This window comes from Marmota monax, unplaced genomic scaffold (genome assembly GCF_021218885.2).
Source record: "Marmota monax isolate L192 unplaced genomic scaffold, Marmota_monax_Labrador192_F-V1.1 WCK01_AAM20220418_F8-fsc00232, whole genome shotgun sequence".
Lineage (NCBI taxonomy): Eukaryota > Metazoa > Chordata > Mammalia > Rodentia > Sciuridae > Marmota > Marmota monax.
In genome coordinates, this window is record NW_026695232.1 from 2430718 (window position 1) to 2440165 (window position 9448).

Below are 9448 nucleotides of genomic sequence, written 5' to 3' on the forward strand. Positions count from 1 at the left end.
AGACAAAGACGAAAGTTCTCCCTGAGGAAGGAGTAGAGACAGCAGCTGACTCACCATCTCTCTGATCTAGACTTGCAAACCCAAGGCCATGGCTGCTGGGAGCTCCGAGGAGCCACCGAAGGACCCCAGGCAAGGCAGAGGCCAGCAAAGCATCACATTGTCTACAGAGAAAAGCCACTCGTGCAGCTGAGCACTCTGGGAGAAGCTCTCCTCTCTCTTCTTCCTGACATCTCTCCTTTCTTTTTTGGTTGCCAGGCTAGAACTTGCACCATCTTGGTCATAAGCACATTAGCCCTTGTCTAACAACAGGCTGATAAAGAAAATAAAGGCCCTGGTTCCCAGCCTTTGCTATTGCCCTAGTGTAACTGTTCCAAACATGGCCAAGTCAAAGTCCTCCCTGTGATGTCCTGAACGGGGGCTGGGAAGGCATGCAGTCACCCACCACAGAGCACTTCCACCACGTACACAGAAGACATGTCAACAGCCTGAAGAGCAGGAGTAACTGCAAGATAGCACAAAAGAGGTGAGTTAGTAAGAGGTGAGTTTTGATAATTGATCACCTGTGTATTTTTTGGGGAGGGTAGTTACTGGGGATTGAACTCAGGGGCACTCAACCACTGAGCACATTCCCAGCCCTATTTTGTATTTTATTTAGAGACAGGATCTCACTGAGTTGCTTAGTCCTCTCTTTTGCTGAGGCTGGATCAAACCCAGTGCCTCATGCTTGCTAGGGCTAGGCAAGCTCTCTACCACTGAGCCCCAGCCCCAGCCCCCATGGGGTCTTAACAATAATTTGACTGACTATAAATAGTCTGGCTGATTATAAATAGTTTGACTATAAATTACAAAGTTATCTCCCCTTATTACTTACTGTTTCTGCATTTCTTTTTGCTTCTGGTATCACTGCCCTGCTGATGTCAAAGTAGCTTTTATTCCTTCCACAGCAAATAGGTTCATATCACTATCTTTGGTGGTTTAAAATGTGACCTTGACGTTTCTAGGTGTGTTTTTTGTTTGTTGGGTGGTTTTTTTTTTTTTTTCCTTTTCATTTATCTATCTCAGTATAACAAAAGCTTCTATAATTAGAACACATTATCTTTTACTAGTATTAGAAAGTTTTTCTGTTCTTTGCAAATTTATGGAACTGACTTTATGGACAAAGAAGGATGTAAATATTCCATAAATAATTGAGGCTGCATAATATTTTTCAATTGTTATATATTAGCCACAAAAATCAAACTGGGAAATAGTTTATTAAAATCTCCTCTATATTTATCCTTTCATTTTAATTGTTTCCTATGTATCCATTTTAACCAATTATTTTCCTTCTTCTTTGAGTTGACTTTAATCTCCCACTCTATTTTTTCTTTTATTAGTTGGAATCTCTCCATCTTTTACCACTCCTTTGGCCATCCTCCTTGATATATTATGCTGATTCTGCCTAACAACTAACCAAAGCATAAAATTAAACAAATTTCAACTCTCTTCACCAAATAATGTAGAAACCAGGAATGCTTTAATTCTGACTTCCTTTCCACCTTTATTCCCAGTTATTCACTTAGTCTTGCCTTCTTTGCTTTAATACCACCAACTACACAGACATGTTGTTTATACACCTTTGCTATTATTTCAACTCTGCAATTAGTTTCAGGAGCATCATTTGTGTAACAACTGCGGGATTCTAACTACTCACACCTGCCCCTATAATGGCTTCCTTTCTGCCCCTCCCCCTCCATCCATTAGAAGGGTTGGTGGTCTGGCATCCTCTTAAGTCTTAAAGATTTTACTTTTCTGTGAATGACTACCTTCCCACTACTCTTGGAAGCTAAATCTATCACCCTTGGTGTTTATTCCCTCTCAGAACTCTGAGAGCTCATGGGGCTGAGTGTTTCACTGTTTGCTAACTCTACCTTGGGCTGCTTTCTACAGCTTCTCTGTACTTCTGGTGTTGGACCTTTCCCCTATGGTGGTGTTGGTGGTCTGAACTGGTTTCTTTTTATTCCTAGGCATTTCAAACTCTTCTGGACTCTCAAGATTGGTGACCTGCTTGAATGATGAGAATCCTTATAAATCGTCCATTATGTCTTTCCTCCTCCAGAACCCAGATCAGATGTGTGGATCTCGTTGTTCTCCACCCTGCCCCTTTAACCCGTGTCTTATATTTTCCTTCTCTTTCTCTCTCTGGGGTGTATGCTGGCTATTTATTTCAGATTTGTCTTGAAGCGGCTGAGTCTTTCTCCACCTGTGTCTACTCTTCTGTTTGAGAATTCACTGAATTCTTGATTTCAATAATTCACTTTTCATGTCTAGATAACATTCTTTTCAATTCTGCTTGATCATTTTCATATAAAGAATGTTTCTTTATATGAAGGAAACTTTATGTAAAAGAAATTCTTTATTTCATTATTCCTATCTTCTGTTTCTTTAGACGTATAACACATTTTGGCATTCTAAACCCATTTTCAATATCTCCATCCATTTTGATCCCATCCTGTATTCTGTTATTTCCTCCTGTGAAGTAGTTTGTTTCCTTACGCATTTAAAATTTTTGTTTCTATTGTGAGCTGTGGTGGCCAGACACCATATATTTTTTCCAAGACTTTAGAAATACCAGTCAGATAACAAGCAGCCCACGTGTCCAGGGTCTATTATCATCACACAGACACCTGGACAATGGCTGGAGAATCCTTTTCAGCTCACATAAAGTATGTGAAGTTGGAAGAAGATTTATGCTGTTAATAGCAAGTTGATCCAAACAGTTAAAATCTGAGGGATTACATATATTAATTTAAACTTCTTGGCACTTCTTTATTTTTAGAGATGAGGAAACAGACACAGAGAAGGGAAGCATGTTACCTGAGATAACACAGTTGGCATGAACTATGGAACCATAATTCCAACCCAGGAATTCTTCTTGTAACGACATCACTCTACTACCTCTTAATAAGTTTGCTTATGTTAGCACATTTCCAAAGAAGACTAATGGAATCATCATTTCTACAAACTCCACTGTGTCTCTTCTATGCAATTCTGAAAAATAAAATTAGAGACATTGGAAAACAGAGATATTCTCAAAGCAATAGCATGGGTGTGTTATCATGCCAGCGATGTTTGTATGGACAAAAATGACCATCCAAGAAGAAAGTCAGAATCCCCCATCTCAGACCAGCAGGGTCTCGTCTGCAGCACCATGGGAGCTTCTTCATGCTGTGACAGGCTCCAAGAAACCAAGCCACAGCTCCCATGCCCAGAGGTGGTCATGACTCAAGTGAACTTCGCCTCCTGGGTATCAAGGACAGTACTGGACACCATCACCACATTGAACCATACCGGCCCTCTGTCCAACTGCACATCCCCTGCCCTGAGGTGCATTTTCCTTTCCAGTCCCCAGCCCCAGCCCGGTTCTTCTCAGGCTTTTCCCTTCTTGGATCAGATGCTGCTTTGTCCAGTGCCAACTAGACACTGCAAAGCAGGCTTCTGGAGAACTCTGGTGACACAGTGCTCCCAGGAGACCTGGTCAGAGTATGCAGAGCATTTGACCTGGCTCAGATCATACTCTCAGTCCCCCTGGATACAGCTAATAACCCCTGCCCCAAAGCTTCCTCTTTCCTGCCTTTTGGTCTGAGGTGGTTTCACAGACACTGTCCTTTTTCAGCTCTACTGCAAGAGGTCTCTTAGGCTAGAAATCATGTCATGCATTTCACTACCAGAAGTAAATACAACTCTTGAAATCAGTCCATTGAAATTTCCATGGGAAATGGGTCAGCAGCTGGAGAGCTGAGGGTACTCATGAAGTTTCATTCTCAGTAGGCAACACACAAATGTCTATGAAACACACATGGAGAGTCTCCATCTTCCATATAATTTCAAACAAGCATATTTAAGTCATGCATCACTTAATGACAGGGACATGTTCTGAGAGATGCTAGGTGATTTCAACATGCTGTGAACATCATAGAGTGCATTTACACAAACCTACATTGCCTAGACTGCTGCACACATAAGCATATGATACAGCCCATTGCTCCCAGGATGCACACCTATACAGCATGAGACTATACTGAATATGGAGGTAATTTTAACACAATAATTGTGTATCTACACACAGAAAAAGTCCAGTAAGAGAGTGCCCAATAGCATTATTTTAGTTCCAATAAAATCTTTGGGACCAGCACATATGCTCATGATAAACCAAAACATCATCATGAGCACATGACTATACTAATTTCTTCAGGTACTTGGTAAACTCTTATTAAGTGCTATCATTTTAAGCATATTTAAGTCATGCATCACTTAATGACCACAAAGAGAAATGCAGTTCTGTTTTCAGAAAGTTTAGCATCTAATATGAGAGGCAGACAGACAACCAACCATCTGTTATATGAACCTAAAACCAAATACTTTTAATGATAGGTGTTAAACTAATTAGCTAAAGAGTTGGTGCATTTTGATTTATTGTCGAGGTGATGCAGGTGAGCACCTGGTCAAAGTTCAAGTTACAAATTGGTTTCTGGCTCTACCCCTGGTAAGTTGAAAGCCCAAACCCTCTAGTCACAATCATTGGGTAAGAAGACAGACCATAGCTCAGAGAAGGAAAGCTAGATCTTGGGATTCTGCTAGGTATTATTATAGGAAAGAGAATCATTCCGATTTTTACTTCCTCACCAAATACATACTGAGAACCTACTATCTTCCAGAACCCAATCAGATTCCACCTGATCTCCCTGTGGACTGCAGTGATCCATCACCTCATCAGGACACACAGACAGATGCACAGGTGCGCGGGCACAGCAGAATCACAAGAAGGATCCCACTGGCTAACTGGACCTGAACTCAAAACCCAGCCTGAGAGCCATTTGCTGACTGAAGGGCCGCACCTGGGGCCTCTCCATTCCTGAAAGGACACATAGTGGGCTTCACCTGGATACTGTGTCACTGCCCCAGATGCCAAAATGAATGGTCCCAGAAGTTCTCAGGTTTTTATTGTTTTCTTTTTGCTGCTTGGACAAACAATGAGCTAGAAGCCCTCCCCTTTTATCTTGAATTCTCCCCTCCTGAACTTCTGCTACCACAGTGATAGTTTCACCACTTTGCTAGTCAGCTCACCACTCCTGGACACTGAATTCAATCTGACTTTACCAGGCTCTCAGGCCTGCCCCAGGATTTGGATGTTAACCTAACATGACTTACAAGTCTGAGTCCTGCAGGCAGACCTGCTCTGTCTTCAGGCACCAAGTTGCCCTGCAGGACTCCGAGCAGTGGTTCCACTGCCTGATCACGTGTGTCTTGAACACACCAAGGAATGGAACATTACAAAGAAGACTCAAGCCTCAGCCAGAGTTCCAGGGCCTCACAGGGCTGTTTCCACTGAGATACGAGTCCAGTGACTACCAGCTCCCAGATCACATGGCAAAATAAATTCCTTCTCCAGAGAAGATGACCATTAAGTCAGGTGAGGGAACCACAGGCTTTCTCTCTGAAAGCCACATCCTGAAAACATTTAGAAAATTTCATAAATTTAAATATCAGGGGAAGGGAGGGGGCATGGGGTTAGAAATGATGGTGGAATGTGATGGTCATTATTATCCAAAGTACATGTATAAAGACACGAATTGGTGTAAATATATTTTGTAATCAACCGGAGACATGAAAAATTGTGCTCTATATGAGTAATAAGAATTGTAGGGGCTGGGGATGTGGCTCAAGCGGTGGTGCGCTCGCCTGGCATGCATGCGGACCGGGTTCGAACCTCAGCACCACATACAAACAAAGATGTTATGTCCGCCGAAAAACTGAAAAATAAATATTAAAATTCTCTCTCTCTATTAAAAAAATTTAAAAAAGAATTGTAATGCATTATGCTGTCATATATAAATAAAAAATAAACAAATATCAGACACATGCATAACATCTTCCCAAAAGAAATACAAAAATTTTATATTAGTCAAAAATCAAACTTTATTTTAAGTTTCTCTTCATGAATTAGATGCAACTGACACTGCCCCCATGCACATCTTAAATGCACAAGTATATCTTATCCTAAAGTGTAAACAGGAAAAATGTAATGAGACCTACCACACAGGTAAGAGATAATATACATTTTTCCCCACTTTGTGATTCACAATCTTGGAGGAAATATTTTTATTGCTGTGCTATTAAGGAGCATATAATAAGTATGTAGTTTCTATTTTTTTATTTTTTCCTTTTTAAAATCTTTTATTTTATTTTTATGTGGTGCTGAGGATCAAACTCAGTGCCTCACATGTATGAGGCAAGCGCTCTAATGCTGAGCTATAGCTCCAGCCCCTGTGGTTTCTAATTTTAAGCTAATTAAAATGCTAAATGTTTTTGTGAATCGCACTGCTATAATCATTGGTACTCACATATCACTATAGTACACTGATTTAGTTCAAGTTGTGGAATCAGCCCAAGGGCTCATCAACAGATGAATGAATGAATAAAATAGAGTTTAACTTGGCCATAAAGAAGAATGAAATTATGTCATTTGTCAGTTAATGGATGAACTAGAGAACACTGCTAAATCAACTAAGCCAGACTCAGAAAGTCAAGGGTAAAAATGTTCCATCTCATATGTGGAAGCTAGGGGGGGGGGAGGAATAAAAAAGGGATCTCATGAAAATTGAAGAGTAAAGGGATGGAGAGGGAGAGAGGAGAAGAGGGCGTGGGGAAGTCCCTGGGAATCTACCAAATTAGTTATGTCCCTCTGAGAATAAATCATGAAATCTCATTTATATGTGCAGCTACAATGACTATTTAAAAATACTAATAAAGAAAGAGGGGACCGGTAGAATAGAGTAAGTGGGTGGGGGAGGGAGAAAGGGAGGAGAAAGTATTGGGAATAATACTGATTAAATTATGATAGGTGCACACATGAATATGGCATAATGGATTCCACTATTATAATTATAATACACCAATACAAATAATAACAACTTTTAAAAGTCAAGAGTTTTATGCTTCTATTAGTTTTCATTCTAATACATTGAAAATACCTGTTACTTGGAAACTAATGATATTTTTACCTCTTTTCCAAATCAGCTCTTCATTATTGAAGATTAAAGGTTCTAATGGACAAGAAAGATGCACAGTATAAAGGGACAACTGAAATAAGACCCTTACCATCGATCACAAAATGATACGTGCAATGCCTACATCAGAGCACCTCTTTCAAACAGTTAAAAACACTTAAGCAAAGTGTTTGACTCTTAAGCAAACACAGAAAGGTTTGTAAGCTCATTAACAAATGGTCCAGGGAAGAGTATTTTTGAGAAGGTAGAAATTTACAGGCATTTTTGAGAGGATGTAAGAAAGAGATTGGTAGATTACATTAAAACGAATTCATGTCCTCCAGGGCACTAATATCTTTACAGTAACCTTTCATACCTGCAAAAAGGCACTCGCCAATTTAGTAGATAACATCTCAATTATAATCAAATAGTAAATGAGTAAGGCAGCCATGGGATCATTCTCCTAGATAATTAAGCAGTCATAGACACCTATTAAACAATGCCCTTGTAGAAGACTGAGAGGTCACACTATCACACATTCTTTGGCAATATTTACAAGCAGTACAGAATTTTTCTTAAAGTGTGACAAAAAATAACATTTAAAGAATATAACTTTGGGCTGCGTTGTGGCTCAGTGGTAGAGCACTTGCCTAACATGTGTGAGGCCCTGGGTTCGATCCTCAGCACCACATAAAAATAAATAAACAAGATAAACAACTTCAACTAAAAAATAAATGTTTTTTTTTAAAAAAAGAATATAATTTTATGCTATAGCATTCAAATGAAAAAATGTATATCTATACTTCAGAGAAACATATTATATTTGATTGTATGCCTTTCAGAAATATGCAGAAATGTATAATGCAGCTTTTTAAATTTTTTAAAAATTTGTTTTCATTAGTTATAATGCCAGTAGAATGCATTTATGGACTTTTGATATACATAGATGGGATATAATTTCTCATTTTTCTGAGTGTACATGTTATAGAATCACATTGGTCATGTGGTCACATATATACATAAAGTAATAATGTCTGTTTAGTTCTACTGTCTTTCCTATCCCCACATCCCCTCCTTTCCCCTCCCTTCACTTCCCTCTACCTAATCTAAAGTAATGCTAATCTTTTCTAGTCCTCCCCACCACCTTATTGTGAATTAGCATCTGCATATTAGAGAAAACATTCTGCCTTTGGTTTTTTGGGATTGGCTTGTTTTTGCTTAGCATGATATTCTCCAACACCATTTATTTACTGGCAAATGCCGTAATTTCATTCTTCTTTAAAACTGAGTATTTCATTGAAAAAAAAAAAATATATATATATATATCACATTTTCCTTATCCATTCATCTATTGAAGGACACCTAGGTTGGCTCCACAGTTTAGCTATTGTGAATTGAGCTGCTATAAACATTGATGTGGCTGCATTTCTGTAGTATGCTGATTTTAAGTCCTCTGGGTATAAACCGAGGAGTGGGATAGCTGGGTCAGATGGGGGTTCCAGTCCCAGTTTTCTGAGGAATCTCCACACTGCTTTCCATAGTGGTTACACCAATATGCAGTCCACCAGCCATGTAGGAGTGTGCCTTTTCCCCTACGTCCTCACCAGCACTTATTGTTATCTGTATTCTTGATGATTGCCATTCTGACAGGAGTGAGATAAAATCTTAGTGTAGTTTTGATTGGCATTTCTCTAATTGCTAGAGATGTTGAACACTTTTTCATATATTTGCTGATCGACTGTATTCCTTCTTGTATGCCCATTTATTGATTGGGTTATTTATTTTTTTGGTATTAAGTTTTTTGAGTTCTTTATATATCCTAGAGATTAATGCTTTATCAGAGATGCATGTGGTAAAGATTTTCTCCCAATCTGTAAGCTCTCTCCTCATATTATTGTTTCCTTTGCTGAGAAGAAGCTTTTTTGTATGTGGTGCTGAGGATCGAACCCGGATCGCATGCATGCCAGGCGAGCGCGCTACCGCTTGAGCCACATCCCCAGCCCCGAGAAGAAGCTTTTTAATTTTAGTCCATGACTTTTATTGATTCTTGATTTTACTTCTTGTGCTTTAGGAGTCTTGTTAAGGAAGTCAGGTCCTAGGCCAACATGGTGAAGAAGTTATTCAATACCAACAACAGAGGCCTAAAACAACTGGGCTTATCAGTGGGTCCCAGAGGCAGGTAGAAATGGGTAAAATTTAGAAGACACACTAAAGAACTTTGTGTGTTGAAATAATCCTTCAAAATTTCAAAAAAAAAAAAATGTGAGGGTACTATCCTAAAGTTCAGTTCATATTCATTATTTAGAAACCTGAGGCTATGTCTAAACCCTGATCCAATTACTTCCCAATTGTTTAAGCTATTTTTCACTTTTATATTCAAACTCTGTTTTTGATTTAAAGGGGAAAACTCACCATTACAT

General features: G+C 39.2%; 1 long non-coding RNA gene across 1 annotated transcript; it reads left to right on the plus strand.

Annotated features, from left to right (window-relative positions):
- Positions 1-394: 394 nt before the first annotated feature.
- On the plus strand, positions 395-7170 carry LOC124088764 (uncharacterized). Its single transcript, XR_006850458.2, has 4 exons — positions 395-523; positions 2819-3366; positions 4698-5452; positions 7060-7170. It is a non-coding gene; the product is annotated as an uncharacterized LOC124088764 (long non-coding RNA).
- Positions 7171-9448: the final 2278 nt, after the last annotated feature.